Source organism: Triturus cristatus, chromosome 11 (genome assembly GCF_964204655.1).
Source record: "Triturus cristatus chromosome 11, aTriCri1.1, whole genome shotgun sequence".
In the NCBI taxonomy this organism is placed as follows: domain Eukaryota; kingdom Metazoa; phylum Chordata; class Amphibia; order Caudata; family Salamandridae; genus Triturus; species Triturus cristatus.
In genome coordinates, this window is record NC_140594.1 from 881,726,547 (window position 1) to 881,748,432 (window position 21,886).

The 21,886-nt window shown below is 47.4% G+C and overlaps 1 protein-coding gene across 1 annotated transcript in view; it reads left to right on the top strand.

Moving 5' to 3' along the window:
- The window catches only part of VEPH1 (ventricular zone expressed PH domain containing 1), a 1,846,458-nt gene that overhangs the window by 1,680,393 nt on the left and 144,179 nt on the right, over positions 1-21,886 (top strand). The gene's annotated exons all lie outside the window — the stretch shown is intronic.

Sequence of the window (21,886 nt, forward strand, 5' to 3'; positions counted from 1 at the left end):
TTTTTGTTGCTACAAAACAGCAATTGTCATCACTAGAAAATAGCATACACTTACAGTATGTAACTCTAAATATTACTCTGGTGCAATGTTGCACTATCACAGAAAAAAACCCTACGAAAACGTTATTCGTTTTAGTGAGGAAATTCGCCTAAAAAACATCTACTGAAATCAAAAGGACTGTGAACAACTTTGCTGGCAGAATTTTAAATCTGCACACCACTAATCTCAAACTCTCGCTTGCATCTCAAGGCATGTGTGTGCATACCTGTGGAAAGTGTGTGTGTGTGTGTACAATCTGTGGAAAGTGTGAGTCTCGACCCACATTAAGAGGTACCGCTGTTATTACTGTTTGGTTGTGTATAAATACTTGGGGGCAGATATATGTTGTCTGGCGCATCTCTGCAAATCAGCAGGGATGCGCCAGGAAATATGCGACACGCAAGTTTACCCTTGCGCCACCCATGATGCGCCGCATTTACAATGCGGCGTATCATGGCGCAGGAATAAACAGATGCGTGTCGCATCTGGGGCGTACAGTTGGTGCAGTGCTGGAGTAGTGTTGCGTGCGACATGCAACTCCAGCACTCTTCCAACTTGCCCTATCTGTAACGTGGTGCATCAAGCCTTACGCCTGCTTCAAGCAGGCGCAGGGTTTTGACGCATCAGCGTTGGAAAAGTGACTCAGTGAAATCTTGTAGATTGCACTGAGTCACTTTTCAGGGGCATTCCTGCGACAGAATGCCCCCCCCTGCGTAGAAACGCCCACATGAAACCTGACGCAGGTTTCATGTGGCGCAGGGCTTTACACTGTGACGCATCTCTATAGATGCGTCACGATGTAAATAGGGTGCAACGTGGCGCAGGGTTTACGCCACCGCTGCGTCACTAAAGTGACGCAACGGCGGCGTAAAAGTGGCGCAAGTCCAACATAAATCTGCCCCTTTACACATTGCCTCTACGTTACGCCTGACTGCTTTTGTGCCAAGCTACCAGAGGGTTAAGCACAGGTTAATTTTGTGACTTTTGTAGTTCACTCTGACAAGGATTGTGATTATTATTCGAGGTGAGTTCTCACCCCCGAACTAATAGTACAATTTCTTACAGTCCTCCAACAAGGAAGCAGAGACTCTCTGCTGAAAGTACACAGCGGCTGCCGGCGCAGGTAAGCGTGATGAGGGGTGGGGCGGTGGGGCGGGGCTTGGGCAGGGTGGAGTTGACAGACGACGGAATAGGTAAAATTAAATAAATAAATAAAACCTATTCCGTTGTCTGCCGACTTCCCTCCCTGCCCTGCCCCGCTCCACATCGCTTACCTGCATCGGCCGCAACTGAAAGTGCATGTCACGACTCGTATTAACTTCTACCTCTGATGAGGTGCAAATATACGGTGATGCCTTGCAGGCCAGTTACACAATTATTGTACAATAACACCACTGTAAGTTATTTATCAGATTGGAAACTGAAGGGGATTTCTAGCAAAGATTTTGCCATTTTATCCCAGTGTGATAAGGGATTGTTCTGTAAAAAGTTTCAGAGATACTCATGTAATTGACTGTTGAAGAATGAGAAAGTGAGTCAGCCCTGCTGGAATTCGAAATTGTGAACGACAGGCTGGTGGCAGAATTCTCTCCATTCAGCCAGTGAGCCACACTTTTTCCTGATGTAGTTTATGGTTCACTTGATGGATTCCAGGTTTGCATTAGCACATCTGGTACTCTTCACTTTATGAAATTTAGAGAAGACAGCTTCTCATACATTCTATTATATTCCTGCAGTCCCTCTGCTGTCGTTCTTTCAATGGAGAGTGCACAGGTTATTTAAACTATTTTTGACAGCAAAGAAAAAAGGCCACCCCTTGGTAATCCCGCCAGCAGATGCTGCACATTCCACCCACGCATAAAATAAATGTATATTTTTAGTTGATGTTTTTTTTCGTAATACTTTTGACACTAATGTGCGTTTTGTGGGCGTGTGAGGGTTGTACATTGTCTTTGAGGGTTCTACAAATGTAAGGAGTTCAGCCAAACCGAGAGGGCAGGATCCTATCTTATGATTGTCAGCATGTGAACCCATTCACAATGGCTTAAACCTAGGATTCACAACGACCTAAGGGAAGTGTTTGATGCAGCTAAAGATAAAATAATTACATTTACAATTGTTTTTACATTCATTCAGTGAGAAAATAATAAGGATGTCCAGGACCACTAAAAAACATGGCTTTCCTCCTAATTGTGGATTTGCCGCATTTACCACATATTCAACCTTCTGCTGAATAATTAGGAAATTCCAACACAAACATTTGTTTCTAAATCAAAATATCATATATCACTAAAATAAACATACCACTCCTGCTGCAGTGCTGTGGCAAACGCATTAGGAAGGATAACATATGGCTTTTCAGTTATTATGATATTCAAGCATCGCACTAACATTAATGAGTAGAAACATTTGTCCAGATAGTATTATTGTGGCCATTTCATAGACTAGTGTGGAGGGGGGCTGGGGGGGGATTCAGTCTGCAGTTTAAAAGAATAATAGCATAGTTAAATGTATTTCAGACCAGGAGAGAAAAAGGGAAAAATGATTCCTTCTTTATCAAAACATTGTTTTGCTTCATTGTTTGTGTACATTCTTGTTGCATCACTGTTAAAAGTGGGATTTCTGGTTGGTTAGGGTATACACCTCAGCAAGGCAGAAGCCACCACTCTAGTCAGGGTAAGGTAGTTACACGCCTAAGATAACCCCTGCTCACCCCCCTGGTAGCATGGCAGAGCAGTCAGGCTTATCCCAGAGGCAATGTGTAAAGCGTTTGTGCAACACACTCATACACCAGTGACACAATAATATGCCACAAAAGAGACTCCACACAGTATTATATAAAAATATCTCATATATTGTTTATAACACATAGACCACAATCATGTAAATTCCTTTTGCCAACTAGGCAATTGTCATGACATCACATATATCATAAATCACTTTGCCAATCAGGCAGTTGTCATAACATCACAAGTTAGTGCACTAGGTAGATACTTATAAGCGCACATGTCATATAACATCATGAAAAACAACACCCTACACCATCACTGTACATATTACGCAGGTCCTGAAAATGATTCTCGTTATCCTCTCATTGCAAGGAATACAGGGCATAAATCATACCATCAATCAGTCAGGGAAATTATCAATCAAGGAAATTATATGCGCGCTACTCACACGTAAGAGTCTCAAGGCGCTGGGGGGAGGGGAATGCAACTTTGGTCAGTCGGTCTTGTAGGCCTTCCTAAAGATGTGCAGGGTGGGGGTGCGCCTGATGTTGATCGGTAGCAAGTTCCAAGTTTTGGTCGCGACGTAGGAGAAGGTTCTTCCGCCCGTTCTTGCTCTGCAGATGCGCGTGGTTAGGTGATGGCGAGGTCAGCGGATCCGAGGTTCCTCTTGGGTGATTCTGTCATTAAGGTATTGGTGTACGGTGTTGTGGAGGCATTTGTAGGCATGGGTGAGTATCTTGAAGGTTACTCTTTTCTCAACGGGGAGCCAGTGGAGGTTGCACAGGAGCTGGGTGATGTGTTTGTGTCGAGGGATGCCGAGGACGAGTCTGGCTGTGGTGTTCTGTACAGTCTGGAGTTTGCGGAGTAGAGACTAGTTGATTCCGGCGTAGAAGGCGTTTCCGTCATCCAGTTTGTGGTTTATGAGTGTGTGGGTGACGGTCTTCCTTGGTTCAAGGGGATCCATTTGAAGGTCTTTCGCAAGATGCGGAGGGTGTTGAAGCAGGTGAAGGTGACGGTGTTGACCTGTCGGGTCATGGAGAGGGAGGAGTTGAGTATGATGCTGAGGTTTCGGCATGGTCCATGAGGGTGGGGGGGTTGCCGAGGGCAGTGGGCCACTAGGAGTTGTCCCATGCAGAGGGGGAGGGTCCGAGGGCAAAGACCTCTGTCTTCTCCGAGTTGAGCTACAGGCAGCTATTGCTCATCCTGGATACAACGTCTTTCATTCCTTCCTGGAAGTAGAGTCTGGTGGTGATAGGGTCCTTAGTGAGGAAGAGGACAAGCTGTGTGTCTTCATTGTAGGATACTATGCTGAGTCCGTGCTGTCTGGCGATGGCGGCGAGAAGGGCCATGTAGATGTTGAAGAGCGTGAGGCTGAGCGACGATCCTTGGGGTACTCCACAGTTGATTTTCGTGGGTTCGGGGTGGTAGGGTGGAAGGTGGATTCTTTGGGTTCTACCAAGCGAGGACGGAGTGGAACCATTCGAGGGCGGTTCCCTGAATGCCGGCTTCGTGGAGTCTGGTGGTGAGTGTGCGGTGGGAGACAGTGTTGAAGGCTGCAGAGAGGTCGAGTAGGATCAGGTCTACGGTGTGCCCTTGGTTGAGGAGGGTGCGTATTTCGTCTGTGGCTGCCGTAGAGCGGTCTCTGTGCTGTGGTTGCTGTGGACTCCAGATTGAAAAGGGGTTGAGAATGGAGTTTTTGTCAATGAATTTCATTAGCTGGACATTGACGATCTTCTCGGTGAGTTTGGCCATGAAAGGAAGGAGGGAGATGAGTTGGTAGTGCTTGAAGTCTGTGCGGTCTGCTAATGGCTTCTTGAGTAGGGGTCTGACTTCTGCGCATTTCTAGTCATCGGGAAAGATGCCTTTTTCGAAGGTGGTGATGATGGTGCATCATAGTTCTGGAGCGATGGCAGCTCTGTGGAAGATGTGCGAGGGGCAGGGGTCCGTGGGGGCTCCTGAGTGGATGCCTTTCATGGTCGATGCGGTGTCTTCGGTGATGACTGGGGTCCAGGAGGAGATGGTGGGTTGGCTGGCATTGCTGGAGGATGGAGTGGTTTTGGAGTCAGGTGCCTGGTCATTGAAATTGTCGTAGAGGCCTTTGATCTTCAGATGGAAGTAGGAGTCGAGCTTGTTGCAGGGGTCCTGGGAGGGGTTGATGTCTGTGGTTTCGCTGGGGGGTTTGGCGAATTCCTGGATGATGCTGAAGAGTTCTTTGGGGCTGCTGGAGTTGACGAGGATCCTGGTCCAGATGAAGGTCCTTTTGGTGGATCTGATGCGTTGGTGGTATTCTATCATGGCGTTATTGTAGGTGGTCCGGTCTTCTGCGGATTTGCTGTTTTCTCCAATTCTTCTCGAGACATCTGCAGGTGCGCCTGGATTCTTGGAGGATGGCAGTGAACCAGGTACCATAAAAACAGTTATCACATGCTATAGCACACATGTGCTTCCATTACACGTTCTATGGTAATGTCGATTCCCCCATGTGGATACAGGCATTCCTGCCCTCCAACTCCTGGGAATGCGGTAATTCTTGGAAGCAACCGCTACTTGAGGTACAGTAGCTCCAGTGCTTTCATTACCTAATATACGGTAATGTGTCAGGTTCCTGCATGTGGCCGATTCCTAATGGCAACTGGGGCCTCCGTAGAGGTTTCACCTAATATGGCACTCATTCAAATTCTCCAAGGTAGGTATCCACACAGGCAGCTGCCCGCGACTGGGTGGAGTAACTATTGAAACCAATGCAGCATTTTTTGAATAACACCCGGAGACCTTCTTGGAGGGTTTACCCCACACTGTCGAAATCACAGGTAGTGTGCCCCCATTCTCACCCCTAAAGGGGTGGCGGGGCACGAACTGCAGAAATTGTGGGGAAGCCTCATGGGGTGCCCTCGCATTTGAATTTGTCAGCAGAAGCCGTCCACAAACATGCGGTGCGGCGTCAAGCGCAAGGGTGCAAGCCGCTATGGACTTTGTCAGGCCACCTGTGTCAGGTAAGAGATACAGCGATGGTAGGCACATCACTGAACTTGGCGGGTCTTAGTGTGGCTCCCTCCATGCTTGCCAGTCACAATTGATGTCACCAGTAGCCACCACCATACTTCTCCTTCTCCCCGGCCACCGGGTCACAACACCCAGCACACAGGACTCCTCTCTGGGTTGCGGCCTCTCCGGCCCGCTCCTGCAAACTAGAATGCTTCCAGTGCCTCGGGGCTTCGAAGCCCGATCTTGAAGCACCTGCTGCTATCCGTGAAGGGTGGCACGCCCTACACCTGCTGCCCAATGTGAACAAACACTTCCATAGGGGGCAGAGCGTAAACTAAACAAAGCGCTGTTCCTCACAAGCGCTCAGACACACTCTTTTCCTGGGCACCAGCTGCTGATTGAAGCACGTACCACTCGTGCTGGGAGTAGACCTTATAGCCAAACAGGGGGGGGCCCGCCACCCAGTCCCTGAAGAGCACTAAGGCATATCACAGGGCACAGGCAGGCCAGCACACAGGATTACTTGGCAGGGTGGCAGTCCCTTCAACCACCTAGCAGGCAGGAGGTTAGTCCCACAAAGCAAGTAGTCCAAAATGGTGGTTCTTCCTGGCACATAGCAATGGTGTAGAATGCAGAGCCACAATTCCACTCAGTGTCTAAAATCATTGGGTCACAGCCCCTGTACTTATACTCACAAAGTCTTTGTTCGGGGGTACTTCAAACAAACTTCAGAAGTGCACAACACCAGTAGCCGTTCCTCTGCTAAGGCGGAAGAGCGTCGCCCCACAGCTTTTTTCCAGTGAAAGACAAAGAAAATAAAATGATAATAACCTGCATTATTATTATTTATTTTATTCTACTTCTGCCCACATCTTTGCGTGAAGGGTCGGGGGCAGGGGAGGAGTGGTTGCATCCTCTGAAAGTGCGCAATGACTGCTTGAATGGCCCTCTCGGGTCACCTAAAACACCCATGCGCACTTTGCATGTTCTCCATGCAGGCTGCATCACAGCCTACTTGGTGAACATGCCCAGGCCTCCAGTCAGTGTCTGCGCGCCAAAAAACGTCACTCAGACCAATCACAACACTGCTTAGGTAGTGTTGTGATTGGCTGACTGGGAGCCTGGGTGTGTTTCTTGTGGCTGACTCTGAGCGAGGGAGGACTACAGAGGAGAGACTGGCGAGGAAGCAGCGAAAAGGTATGTTTTTAATTTAATTTTTTCTTAGCCGCTTCCCCCGCATCCTCCCCCCTACCTCATGTGTCCTCCCCTCTCCTGTCCCCACACCCCTACCTCCAATCGGTGCCAACCGCACCTGCACAACACCCCCATTCAATCCCCAGCCCTGGCTCCAGACACATTACAGGGGGGTGGAGATAGCATTGTGAAAGACAGGCACAGCCCTATTCAGGTGGTGGTGACAACTCCTCCCACCACTCTAAATGCAGACCAGGTATATTCAGTTTGGCTATGAATCACCCAGGAAACACAGGGCACACCTCAACCCCCACAAAAATCCGCACTTCTAAAAGTGGCATTTCTAAAATAGTAATAGCAAGTCTGTTATATCCTCTTAAGTGTTATGGTATGTTATCCAGCCTAGCTGTCTCATAGCTGCTCAGCCATGGTGAGAGATGGTATTGGAATGTTGGTGTGACTGTGTTGAATGGAATGCCTGGGTGCCACCTGTGTGTGTGCCCAGAAGAGCACAACTCGGGTGAGAGGTCACTCACCGGCGAGAGTTATGTGTTTTAAAAAACATTACAAGATGTATTCGTGAAGCATTTGCATTATTTTAAGTTCATTTCTACTGAAGTTTTGTGATGCCACAGTTTATGCCTCTTTACACTTAGGTGCATTTCGATTAGAGTGGGTGGTAGTCACTTTACATTTCTTTACATGAGAATGGTTATGGTTTTTCGTTCCACCTTACATTACACTCACTTACTGAGGGTGGTTCTGGTCTTGGTGGGTGGTTTCCCACTCCTATGTGTTGTGGTTACATTACTCATAAGGTTTTGTGTCTTGTTCAATGTGTGTAAGTCATCATGGGCTGCACATTTGGTCTCCACGTTTTGGTGGTTTGTGTGTAAGTAGCCCTGCGCCTCACGTTTTGTTGTCCTGTGTGTAAGTCGCCCCGCGCATCACTGGTTAGTGTCATGTGTGTAAGTCACCCTGCGTCTCATGTGTTGTTATGTGTAAGTCGCCCTGTGCTTCATATGTTGTTGTTGTGTGTAAGTCGCCTCGTGCCTCACCGTGTTTACACTCTGTAGATTATGGTTTCACCCTCTTTACCTGTTTTCGTGCTTGCCATTATTTTCCTTTTCCTTCTAGTTTCGCAGTGTTCTTACTCTTGTAAATTTGTATGTAGTTTTGCTTCCTTGAGTTAGAACTTTTTCTTCTTTTGTATATTTTTTTCTTGTTATAGTTATTCCCATGTTTTCTCAAACTTTCATTTTTATTTTAAAAGGAAGGGGATAATGTTATATCCTCTTAAGTGTTATTGTATGTTATCCAGCCTAGCTGTCTCCTAGCTGCTCAGCCAGAGTGAGAGATGGTATTGGAATGTTGGTGTGACTGAGATGAATGGAATGCCTGGGTGTCTGTGTGGATGAGTGGTGGCAGTTGGAGATGGGCAGAGCAGCAGGGAGGCTGCTCCTGGTGGGGCCGGAGTAAGAGCTGACGCTATGGATTCACCTGCCATAAGACTGATGTACATATCTATTTACCTGCAACATGGAACTAATAAAGAAATCTACAAAATGATTGCTGGCTACCTGTCCTAAGATACAACAAGGTCCACTTACACCAATAACCGGGATTTATTACCACTATTCCAAACATACCAAACATTGACACACTACCCCTTTCATATCAGAAATTATCACTGAAACACATATCAGGGAATTGCCAATGCAAACCTAGGGAGGAGCAGCCTCACAGGAGTGAGAAACCAAATAGGATGTTTGTTACTACCAAGATGTGCCACACAACAAAGGGACATTTCCTACTATTTAATGACACAGCACCCTGCCTATAGGGCTACCTAGGACCTACCTTAGGGGTGACCTATTTGTAGTAAAAGGGGAGTTTCCGACTTGGCAAATACTTTAAATGCCATGTCACTGTGGCAGTAAACTGCGTACACAGGCCCTGCAGCGGCAGAGGCCTGAGGCAGGTTTGAAAGGCTACTTCTGTGGGTGGCGCAAGCAGCGCTGCAGTCCCACTAGTAGCATTAAATTTACAGGCATTGGGTATGTAGAATACCACTGTAGAAGGGACTTACAGGTATATTAAATATGCCAAACAGGTCTAGATCAATCTTACCCAGTTGCAAGAGAGAGCACATGCACTTTAGCACTGATCAGCAGTGGTAAAGCGCCTAGAGTCATAAAACCAACCAAAACAGGTCAGAATAGATACAGGAGGAAGGCAAAAAGTTCTGGGATAAGCCTGCCAAATGGGCCAGGTCTAACAATCACTAACACTTCTCTCTAAACAGCATTTATCTAAAGAGAGAACTCAGAGTACATAGACATTTTAAATATTTTACTTCTCTTTTTAAGGACATCAATCAGAAGCAATTTTGGGAATATATAGCCAAGATAGAAAACACAAAACGGACATGCAGAATTCTGTAACAGCAGAAGCCTGGCTTACTCATACGGCAGAAATCTATATAACGAAACCAGGAGGTCAGTCTATCACGAGGACTCCATGGCCGGAAGGCGCGATCGCATAAGAAGAAGACAAAAGCCATGAGGCGGGCACACTACAGGAACCCAAAGAGATCACAAAGGTCATAAAAAGGATAAAAAGTGACACAGCCCCAGACCCCAATGGCCTACCGGGTGTTTAAACAAGATACCAAGGGGTGGGCGGAGCTGCTGTTACCTTTTTCTCAGAATGCAGAGCTTTAGGGGATGTACCTGATTCCTGGCGTGGCTCGTTACTGCAGTCAATTTACAAGAAGGGAGCCAAAGTAGATCCAAAAAACTATAGGCTCATTGCCTTGTTAGACATCGAAGGCAAAGCAAATGCCAGTACCCTGTTACAGGAACTAACAGCCTGGATCGCGGAATGGAATTCTACCCTTTTACCAAACTGGATTCCAAAAAGGGTGTTCCACCAAAGATAACATAATGGCCCTCTCGTTCCTGGTGCAATAGGCAAATTCTAGAAACAACTTGCCGGTATTTGCATGCTTTATTGACAATTCAGCAACCTTTGACGTGGTAAACTTAAGCAAGCTTTGGCATAAATTGTCTGGATGGAAGATCCCCGGCAATTTACTGAAGGTAATCATGTCATTGTACACCAACACCTGGGTAAGATTCAAACTGGCAGGGGACCTGGTTACACAAAAAGTGTCAACAGGTCAAGGTCTAAAGCAGGGCTGCGTCCTAGCAAATACTCTTGAATCTATATACGGCTGGCCTGGGGAAACCCCCACAAGGTGCAACCCTGCTGACCTCAAAAATTGAACAGCAATGTCTACACGTGCTCCAGTACGCTGATGACTTGGTGATTCTTGACCACACCAGAGTAGGCCAATAAAGAGGTTTGAATGCACTATATACCTATAATGAGGCAAACAAGTTTGTGGCTAATCCCTGCAAAACGAAAGTATCGTTTTTGGGAAATATCGGAAAAAAGTAGGTTTGAAGTGGAGACTGGGCAGTAGCAATATAGCAACAGAAAGAGCATACTACTATTTGAGAGCATGGCTAAATGATAAAGGAAAGGCAACCCTGCACCAGGTCAAGACACAAGCTAAAATACAAGCCACTATCAATGCATTGTGCAAGCTACAGGGCAAATTACAGAGCCCTACCTCGGAACCTATAAAGAGAGTGATAAAATCTAAATTGCTCACAGTCATTGGGTATGCATCACAGGCATTCCCAGGGAAGATGGAAAAGATCATGGAAGAAGTCCAGTGCCAGTGCTACAAAAGGCTTTTTGGGCTTCCCAAATACACACAAAATGCCTTGATCCATCTAGAGTTTAAGCTGGTGCAACAAAAATATGAATGCAGGAGCACTCTGGTAAAATTCTGGTTTAAGACACTTAAAGCCCAGAAAGGTTCCTTCAAGGAGGTATTGAGAAGGATATTTGAAAGGGGACCAAATCCATTGCGGACATACTGTCTAGAGACAGTGGCTGAGCTGGGTCTCTCCACAGCATGCTGGTCCCAAGAAACTACTAAGTAATGAAGAAGGTGCTAAACAACCAAACCACCCATCTATCAAGGAACGCTGACATAGCCAGATTCAAGGGTGTCTTAGTGCTGAAAGGCCTAATGTAAGCATATGAGACACACAAAATCCAGCCATACTTGACCAGCGCCCTAGGAAGGAAGTGCCTGAAAGAAATCCAATGGCCTGCCTAGTCCTACTGTCAATTAAGGAACTGAACCCTGGCTAGAAATCCCTGAGTAATATATAACCAGATGCAGGTTGTGTAATCGTAGTGCAGAACTGTTGGCTCACCTGAAATGCTGCTGCCCCGCATTACTCCTAGACAGCCGTAAATTCCTAAAACCAATGTTTTTGAGGCACGGGATCAGAAATTGCATTGACGCAGATGCCTGGTTCCTGTCCTGCACATTGTCCTTGGACCTGGCCATATTTAGCAAATTTATGAACAAGGCTTGAAGGAGCTAATTGTAAACAACATAGACGCCAACTGTGCGGTCGCAACTGCAGGGAACCCGGTTGGCACAGAAGGGTATGAACAGTGTGGCGCCCCCCCCCCCGCCCCCTAGAATCAGGATCACGAGGTGATCACATAATAATGTAATGCATCAGTAGTTTTTCTGTCCCACAGTCAATGAAATTATTTGGGACCCGGTCCATTTTTACTTGTATTCTTAATCTATTCATTTTACAAAAGGTCTGCAGCCGGTTTTAATCTTAATTCTGACAGACAATATGATACATAAATAACAAAGGTGGGATACCTGTTTTTTAAATATTACATTTGTTATTGTGCTGCAATTTTGCACTGATTTTAAGTAATTATGCAATAAATGTACTCATTCATTCATTCAGTTCTGATTTTTGTGCATGAAACTGTGCCTCCTAATGAGACACTTACATTAGATAGACCAAATGAAAATACTCTTCTGCAGTACCATTCAGTTATAAAATGAGATGCTTCTAGAGTTCAAAGGTATAGAGCACAACTAACAACCAACTATTTAACATAACTAGGGTACGCAGAAATAGTATCACACAGGGCTTAGTTTGACCCATGGGTTCTTGGAACTCGTCCGGAAACGTAATTCTCCACACTGGCACCCATGACAATCAACCACATTGTGGTGCTGTTTGTCAATTTTGAGATGAGCACAACACAGTGTTTATATTTTAATATACATTAAAATGAATACTACCGCCCATGCCATTCTGCTATAATTCAGTGGCATGGAATAGTAGAAATGATCACACATGTAGGAGCGTGATGGTTAGTAGTTGTGTTGACACTGCGATTGGCATCACTGGCAGGGGCAATGAGTGGTGCAAGCTGTAGTGGCCTCCTAAGAAGGGCTCTGGCAATTACTTTTTTACAACTTCAGCATTCCACCTTCCATTACATGAAGCATGCAATATAGACTTGTTCTTTGCTCAGTGCAACATTGTATTGGATATAAACTATTTTAATCTGGGAGTTAAAAAGCACACAGTTAATAATATGGTGTCCACGTGCTCCATGGGTTACGCAGTCTATTTATTGATGAATATTTTTTTCCAAACCTTAACCCCTTTGCTGCGGCGGGAATTCCGCCGCAGCGCTGGGGTGCGGGGGGGCAGCGCGGTGGCGCTGTGCTCATGACGGAGCCACTCCGTCATGAGCCACGGTTGAGCTGTGCTCATGACGGAGTGGTTCCGTCATGACTCCGCCCAGTTGCGTTGTCCCCCCGCACAGGCGGGGAAACAGCGCCACGTGGGCGGAGCGGCCGCCAACGGTCGTGGCATGACGGAACCGCTCCGTCATGAGCACACGGCAACCGTGGCTCATGACGGAGCGGTTCCGTCATGAGCGGGGAAGGGGTTAAATATCTAAGTTGTTTTGTCTTTGTATTTTGCATAGTGTTGGAATCCTATTTACATAGTAGTGTTAAAAGTGCAAAATGGCGAGATAGTGCAGCTGCAGAATGTGCTGTGAGGCATAGTAGATTCACATTGCTGCACAATTTTGCCATTTACTTTTGAATTTGTTTCTTGGTCTTGTTGATATCTAAGTTGCTGATGAAATGTTCCCTTTGTGGTTAATGGTGTTGGTCAATGCCTGTTCTACTTAAAAGCAAAACCAGGGGTCCGATCACGAAAATCTTTCAGTATCTCTGGTGGTAAAATCTGCTGGCTGTGGTGCAAACACCCTTTACCTTTGTCTTATAAAAACAGCTTTTTTGTTGTGGCAATTTGTGAGACAATTTTGTATATTTTAACATTTGAACTGCAGGTGACAAACAGGAGATGCACAGCACAGCCAGAACACAAAATTACAGCAGCATACGATGATACAAGTGTAATATAGCATAACAACAACCCACTGAAACCACAATCGAGCAGCAATATGACAACACACAGTAACATTTGCAAGAAAAACAAAATAGTAGTGACTATTTACCAGGCGGCCACGTAAATAGTGAATTTGCTCTGCTATTTACTTTTCCACTGGCTAAATAGTATACATTTTTTACTATTTAGCTGACGGCCTTGAAAATAAAAGATAACCTTCACTTTTTAACCGCGTGCTGGCTAAATAATAGAGATTCTACACTCTTTGGTTTGCAGCCTTGCAAAATGCAGCTAACTTTTACTATTTACCCTTTCACTGGCTGAATGGTAGAGATTCTGCACTGCTTGGCTGATAGTGAGCAAATAGCAGAAAAAGCTTCACTATTTACCCAGCCGCTGGCTAAATGGTAGCACAACTGCACTCTGGCTGGTGGCTGTCTAAAAGACAGAAAAAACACTATTTAGCCAGCCGCTGGCTAAATAGTAGAGATTCTGCACTGTTTGCCCAGAGGCCGTGCAAATAACAAGGACCTTTACTATTTACCTGGTAAATGGCTGAATAGCTGAGGTTTTGTACTTATTGGCCAGCAGTCAAGCAAACAAAAAACTTCACTCATTACCCAGCTGCTGGCAAAACTAAAATTGTCAACTGTCTGAAGCTGAACATTGACAAGACTGAAATTGTCATCTTGGGGAAGAGCTTTTTGCCATGGAACTCCACCCAGTGGTCAACAGTGCTAGGACCGGCAACCACCCCCACCACCCATGCCAAGAACCTTGGGATTGACCTTGACAGCAAGCTTGGCATGACTATCCAAGTCGGCGTCATCACCACCACATGCTACCATACCCTCTAGAGGCTGAGGGAGATTTTGCAATGGCTCCCAATCAGCACATGGAAAACTGTCACACAATCCATTATCACAAGCAAGCTGCACAATGGGAACAACCCCTATGCCAGGAGCAGGAAAAAACTCACAGAATACTTAAAACATTCAGAACTCTGCACCCAGAATCTTTCTCAGCCTCTCAAGCCACATTCATATCACCCACATCTGAAGGAGCTCCACTGGTTCCCCATACACAAACAAGCGCAATTCAAACTCCTCATCCACACAACATACATCAATAATCACATCTGCTTTCACAAACCTCCCAGACACCTCAGCTCATACAGGGCCACTACCTGCACACATCTCATGTATACTGCAACCAGATCTGGTGGTCGAGCATTATCAAACATTGCTGCTAAAGACCTGCCACTAAAAATAAGAGCTTCCCCCCATTCCTTAAGTTCCACAAGAAGCTGAAGACCTGGCTTCTTGACTAGTCTCACTAGGCCCGAGGTTTGGCAAGACTCGCAGCTTCTCAGCACTAGGGTACTGTCCAGGGTGATAGTGTGCTCAATAAATCTGTAAAACATAGCATAACAATAGAAAGATATGTTCTGGATCAAACCACGTTTATTCAAGTACCAATAATACAGCTTTCACTCCGAAATCTACCAGCAGCATTGCAGTTTTTTAAATAATGAAGTACTTGAGAATGACTGGATGTGCATGCAGTAGTATACTTTGTAGACATATTGATATATTAACTTTCTGAGACTGAGTACATGCAGAATGTAATGTTCCATCATATTCAAAGTTCAAGAACACCAACTGTATGTGTGAGAAGCATATTCAACTTTACTACAATTGAGCAGGTCCGTTTTTTACGTCCCCTTCTGGAATACAAATTGAGAACAAAAACGTTCAAGCGATATAAAGAATGCCTAGTCTTTTTCATGGTTGTCAAACTTTTACAATAGGGTGTTTCATTGATTTTGATGCAAAATTGCTGCAAAAACTAAGGGCTTGATTAGGATGTTGTTGGGACAGCCACGGACGGTCTGTCAGTAGCGGTCCTACCGACATCCAGCTGAGCAGTCTGACCGTCGCATTATGATGTCGTTGGTCGGACCACATCAGTCAGAGGGAACGACAGATGCTTCCAGCAGGCTTGAGGAGCATGTCAGTTGGATCATAGTCCCTACAATCGGGGTGGTGCCTGCTTGGGCACCGCCGTAGGCATTGCAATGTCCCTTTACGACAGCCTTTTCATGGCGGTCCAATCGCCATAGAAAGAGTGTTGGAAAGGGACTTTCGGAGCACCTGACAGGGCCCTCGTACCCCCTGGGCCTCTTCTATGAAGACCGGGTGGGCACCTGTGGAGCCTCCCCAACATGCATGAACAGTGTGCCAGGCACCATGTGGTGCCTGGCCCATGGTGCAGGGCTGTTTGTAAACATGCCATTTGCAATAAAGGCTTGTGCTGTGGCCCTTTTCCAGGCAGCAGCAGAAGCCTCAATGGCAAAAGGCATGTTTCCGACCGCCAACACATCGGTTGGATCGTAATTGGGTGTCCAGGACCACTGACTACCTGTTGGCTGGTCCCATTCCCGCAACGATGGCGGTCGTACGCTCGTCCAACTGCTATCATAATCAGCCCCTAAGTTCCTGTGGGGGAGATTGAGGTTCATTTGGGCACTAGAGGCTAGAGCAGATTTCTTTCAACTAAAAAGCAAACAAAAAAACTGAAATTCTGCCTTCATTCTAGTTCATATTATTCCTGACAACCATTTGAAAGTTAACACAGAAGATCTGAATATTGTTGTGGGGCTATTCTCTCCCAACAAAACCCAGAATTTAGGCATCTTCACTCAGTGTAGGAAATTGAGTTATTAGTTGTGTGGCCTGCACAAGTAATAGGGCCACAATTATTCTTGCTGGGAACCAAGTACCCCCTTGTAGCGCTTGTCTCTTTCAGGGTAGCGAGGCAGAGCACTCCAAGACCTACTCAGGGAAGATGGTGCGGGCTAGTATTCAATGTTCTCTGGCACACAATAATAGCACTCTATAAATTATGATCCAGTCAGTATTTTTTCTTTAGAAAAAGGAGAAGTACATTTATTACCAATACACTGTTAAATCCTAAACAGTAATTTACAAATATATGCATGGGAATGGAAAATACCATAGATGTCTTTACATCATCACATTTGACCCCCCCCCCCCCCAAGGGGTCATACACACATATAAGGTAATACTAGGTCCAAGAGGAACAAACTACATATTAAAGACATCATTTTGCACCTCGCTCCGAGTTTTTGGAACAGCCTTCCTCAATACCTTCGCGCTGAAATGACCGTTCTCCAGTTTAGAAAGCTGATGAAGACTTATCTTTTCTAACTTGTTTGATAGGGTAGTTTATCTGTTACAAGCGCAGAGATACCCCTAGGGGTGATTCAGCGCTATTAAAATTTATAAAATAAATAAATAAATAAATGCAATCATCGTTAATAATCATAATCACGTGTAAATGCACTTTATTACTGTTAATAAAACATATAACTGGAAGCAATAATCAGTGTCAACATTAGCTCAAACAAGCATTTACAATGAGCAAAACATGAGTCTTTGTATATTTTATAAACTCTCCAACCATGAAAATGCAAATCATAATAGCAGCCCCTAGAAGGCATCACATTTCTATAACACTGTGCTACAACAATAAACTTAGCTCCTAGAGGGCGCTTCAAGGCCTGTATCTTCCTTAGACATACTCAGGCCAAAATAACAGCAGCCATAAAATCAGCCCAGAGAGGGCACAGCACTTCCAGGTGGTAGATGAAAAGCTTCTGCATTGGAAGTGCTTGAAAATTAAGAACATTTCAGAGGGGTCCCGGCTTTCTGCCCCCATAGACAAAGGGTACGTTAAAAAACCTGTTAAGGGGGAAACCGGCTCCCATGTTTTCTGCAATTCATTGGTGTTGACCCTTCCAACCAATGCCCTACAACAGCCCATGGACATCCCACGCAACCCACCACCAGGACCCGGGCAGCCAAGCTACTCAGAGGAGAACACAGAGCCTGCAACAGACCACACAGCAGGAAGCACCTGCAAGCACAGCTGACTCACGACACTTCACCCACCCACACATGGCACCCCAATGTCATGAGTCAGCACGCCAAAAGGAGGTGGCCGAACAGGTGTGGGTGGGGTCTGAACCCATGGAAGGTGAACTAGACCACATACATTGGTGTCTAATACCCTTCAGGGACCACCTACACCCCACAAAGGAGACCCACATTGCCATACAGACACATGCAGATGCACATTCACAGTAGAGAACCACACCCAGGGGCCTGCACATATCAGTCACACACCCACGTTGGCTCTGCATACGACGGCCCAGGCCACTCCCCTTACGAATTGAGTGGGTGATGACAAAGCTACATGCCCAAGCTCAAACCCGATGCCTGCGGTGACATGTCTGCAACCGCTGTATACAGCACAATGTAATGTCGTTGGGTCCTGGGCCCTCATAAATACAACAAGACCACAGGGACACACACACATATTATGTTGAACTGGCTTCGGGCACATGCACCCGGCCCCTTTATTGGCAGGGTCACATGTACAGTGACGCCTGTGCTGGATGTGTGTGGGGTAGGTGCAAGCCAGCCCTCAGGGAGTTGTTGGTGCTGGTAACAAGTACAACAGTAAACACAATGAATATGGAAACAAACAACACCAGCATTACAGGGACAACTGGGGAGCATCATGGAGGTAGCCTGAGCAAGTCCAGAGGGCACACAATGAGCAAACAGAAGTGTCCGTGAGTTTCAGTGCACTGAGGTTGGGGCACCACAGCTGAGCGCGCCCATGTGAAGGAAAAGTCTTGGATTGTGTCCCTTCGAGATATTCCTGATGCAGATGCAGTGGGGTGTGTCAGACCTGCATCATCTTCATCATCAACGTCCCAGGTCTCCCACACTGCTTGAGGTGACATTGCTGCGCAACCTCTTCACAGCACAAAACTCAATCAGTAATGGACGATGGCTTACGGTACATTGACTAAGTGGCACCTGGAGTGCCGAGCAGGGTATCAGTCTGATGATGGCATCCACGACAGGTGTGAGCAACTGCGTAAGTCTGTCAGGACCACTGTTTCAACTCTGGCAGATGGCGGTTGGAGGTGGTCCTGGCCGTGGTGGCATGTGCCTCCTGCGGTGAAGCAACGTCCAAGCCGGTCAGAACTTGATTTGATGTGTGAGCCCTGGTGGGCCGCAGTTAAGGCCGGAGTCTGCGGACAGCGCAGGGCCACAGACATGGCGTTGATGACCCCAAGGCCATCGCTTCAGAGGCCATCCAATATCTCAGAAGAAGGGGTCCCGGACATGACCAGTACAGTTAGTGGCCCCGGATGCACTGTGGCCGGCACAGGCACCCAGCCACGGGATGGTGACTTGTGGTGCAGTCAGATGGGCCATGCGACCTGAGCGGGTCCTCATCAATCTCCAAGGTGTATGTTGCGGAGGGTTGCGGGGGACAGTGGAAGGTGTCCTCCAGGGCATGATGCAGAGGGTGTAAGCTGTCCGGAAGCATCAAATGGAGGGGTGGAATGCCACAGCCTCGTTTTCGCCACAAAGTCAGTATCACCACCATGATGGCGACGACAACCCCAAGTCCATGGAGTCAGTCGCCACCAAAGTCCAACCATAAAGTGTCCATGGGTCTCGGGGAATAGACATAGTGGCACCGGAGCTGAAACAGGATGCAGTCTGCGATGAGGCCTGTACAATGACATCAAGTCATCCTTAAATAAAACAAGGCTGAATTCGAAACTGTGTGTGACCTATTCGACCGCAGTGTAGGTCGGGGGCAGCGGTCAGCAAGGGCCCACAGGCACGTGTCGTTGTGATGCTATGCACATGGTTGCTGCCACCTGACCGAAGGGTGTACAGTGAAGTAGAATCTTCCTTATTGTGCGTACATGGACAATGTTTCATCAAGACTCAGTTCCAAATGTGTGACCTACTTTTCCATAGTGTGGGCCGAAGGCAGTAGTCAGCAGGGGACCACAGACATGTGTCGTAGGAATGCCATGCACAGAGTTGGTGACACCACATCGAAGGAAGTACACTGATATAAATCTGCAATGAACAGCTGTACGCTGCTAATGTGTAATCAAGACTCAGTTCCAAATGTGTGACCTACGCTGCACACGAGTAGGTCACAGAATTGGAACTGAACATCGATTATTCAAAGGCAGAATACATATCATCACAAGCAAGGAGAGGCGTAAGAGGATGACGCATTGCAGTCCGAAGGGAACAGGATCATCGTTACGGAGGTGATTGAACACTACCGACAACTGCCCTGGTGTCACTAACTCTGTGCATCGTGAGCCAACGACACGTGGGTGTGGGCCACTGCTGACCGCTGCCTCCGGCCTACACTGCGGTCCAGTAGGTCACAGAGTCTTGATTTAGCGATGGTGGAGTTCATATCAGTGTACCGGCATCATCGCAGACTGCATCCCCTCTCAGCACCGGTGCCACTAAGTCAGTTCCCGGACATTCATGGACACTCTCTGGTCGTACATTGGTGGCATCTGAGTCCATGGACTAGGGGCTAGTTTTCATTCTGATGTAGCTGATACCAAATTGGTGGTGAAAACGAGGCTGTCACTTTCCACTCCACCATTTGCTGCTTCCAGATAACATCAGACCTTCTGCATCATGCCCCGGAGAGCACCTTCCTCTGTCCCCCGCAAGCCTCCGCCACCTTCACCTTCGACATTGATGAGGACCCGCTCACTGCGCAGGACCTACCTCAGTGCACCGGAAGTCACCATCCCGTGGCAGGGTGCCTGTGCCTGCCGCTGTGCATCCGGGGCCACTAACTGCTGGTCAGGTCCGGGAACTCCTTCTTCTGAGATATTGGATGGCCCCTGAGGCGATGGGCTTAGGGTCATCAATGCCATGTCTCTGTGGCCCTGCACTGTCCGCTGCCTCCGGCCTCAACTGCGGTCCACCAGGGCTCACACATCAAATTGAGTCCTGACCGTCCCGGACGTCGCATCACCGCAGGAGGCTCACGCCACCACTGCCAGGACCACCCCCAACCGCCATCTGCCAGAGTTGAAACAGTGGTCCTGACAGACTTACGGAGTTGCTCACACCTGTCATGGATGCCATCATCAGACTGATACCCTGCTCGGCACTCCAGGTGCACCGCAAGCCATCGTCTGTTACTGATTGAGTTGTGTGCTGTGGTGAGGTTGCGCAGCAATGTCACCTCAAGCAATGTGGGAGACCTGGGAAATTGATGAGGAAGATGATGCAGGTGTAACACACCCCACTTCATCTGCATCAGGAATATCGCAAAGGGACACAATCCAGGACTTTTTCTTAACATGGGCACGCTCAGCTGTAGTGCTCCAACCTCAGTGCACTGCAACTCACGGACACTTCTGTTTGCATGTTGGGTTTCCTCTGGACTTTCTCTGGCTCCCTCCATGTTGCTCAGCATTTGACTCTGTTATGCAGGTGTTTTCAGTTTCCGTTGCACTGGTGTCCACTGTTCAAGTGGTTGCCAGCACCAAGCACTCCGTGCGTGCTGGCTTACACTCACCCCACACACATCCAGCACAGGCGTCACTGTATATGTGGCCCTGCCAATAAAGGGACAAGGCGCACATGCCCGTAGCCAGTTCAACATAATATCTGCATGTGTCCCTGTGGTCTTGTTGTATGCATGAGTGCCCAGGACTCTATAACATCACATTGTGCTGTGTACAGAGGTTGTAGACATGTCACCGCAGGCAGCGGGTTAGAGCTTGGACATGTAGCTTTGTCGTCACCCACTCAATTTGTAAGGGGAGTGGCCTGGGCCGTCGCATGCAGATCCAACGTGGGTGTGTGACTGCTATTTGCGTGCCCCTGGGCGAGGTTGAGTACTGTGAATGTGCCAAGGGGATGAGGGACATGATCTTGGGTAATTGTGGGCATGCTACACCTCGTTGCGCATGTGTGCCATTGTGCCCATCTTCCCCCCTGTCCCTGGTCATTACTCACCCTGTTGATGTTGTGTCAGGTCCGCTCGAGCTGTGTCTGTTCTCCCTACTCCTTGCACCGTCCCCACACTGATGACTTTGGCCTCGGTTTCCTCCAGCTCCTCCGGTGGCGCAGGACAGCCACCTCCTGTTGCCATTGCAGCCTTCCTGTTGGCAGTGGCTTTGTGCCTGGCTTAGGATGTCACATCATGCCAGCGCCTCTTGGCCTCCTCGATTGGCCTCCTCGGCACTCTGACTGCATTCCAGGAGGTCCACTTGCGGATCAGTTGATGGTAGATGGTAGTGTTCTGTCACCTCGTGATGCTTATCTGGTTTTGCTGTGGACTGCACCCATTCTTCCTCTCCCTCATCTCCTCGGCCGTCCTCGTTGTTCTTTGCTGGTGGTCTGTGGGGGTTGTGGGGTTCGCGTTGGCCTCTGCGCTCGTTCACAGTGCATCCATGTTGCTACGTGCTTTGGCTTGTTTCTGGTGTGTTGTTTCTGTGGTTTTTATGGTGCATTTTCCCGACAGACGCAAGCCTGTGGCTGGTTTTCGCTACTTTTTTTATCACGATTGGTTTCATCGCATGATTTTTTGCGTTCGTGTTTTGCATTTATGCGGCATGGCGTTGATTTTTGCGCGCCCATTTGATGCGTTATCTGGTGACTATCACATGCTACCACCGCGTTGTGAATAGTTGGTTGGCACGGCATAATTTTCCCGTGATAG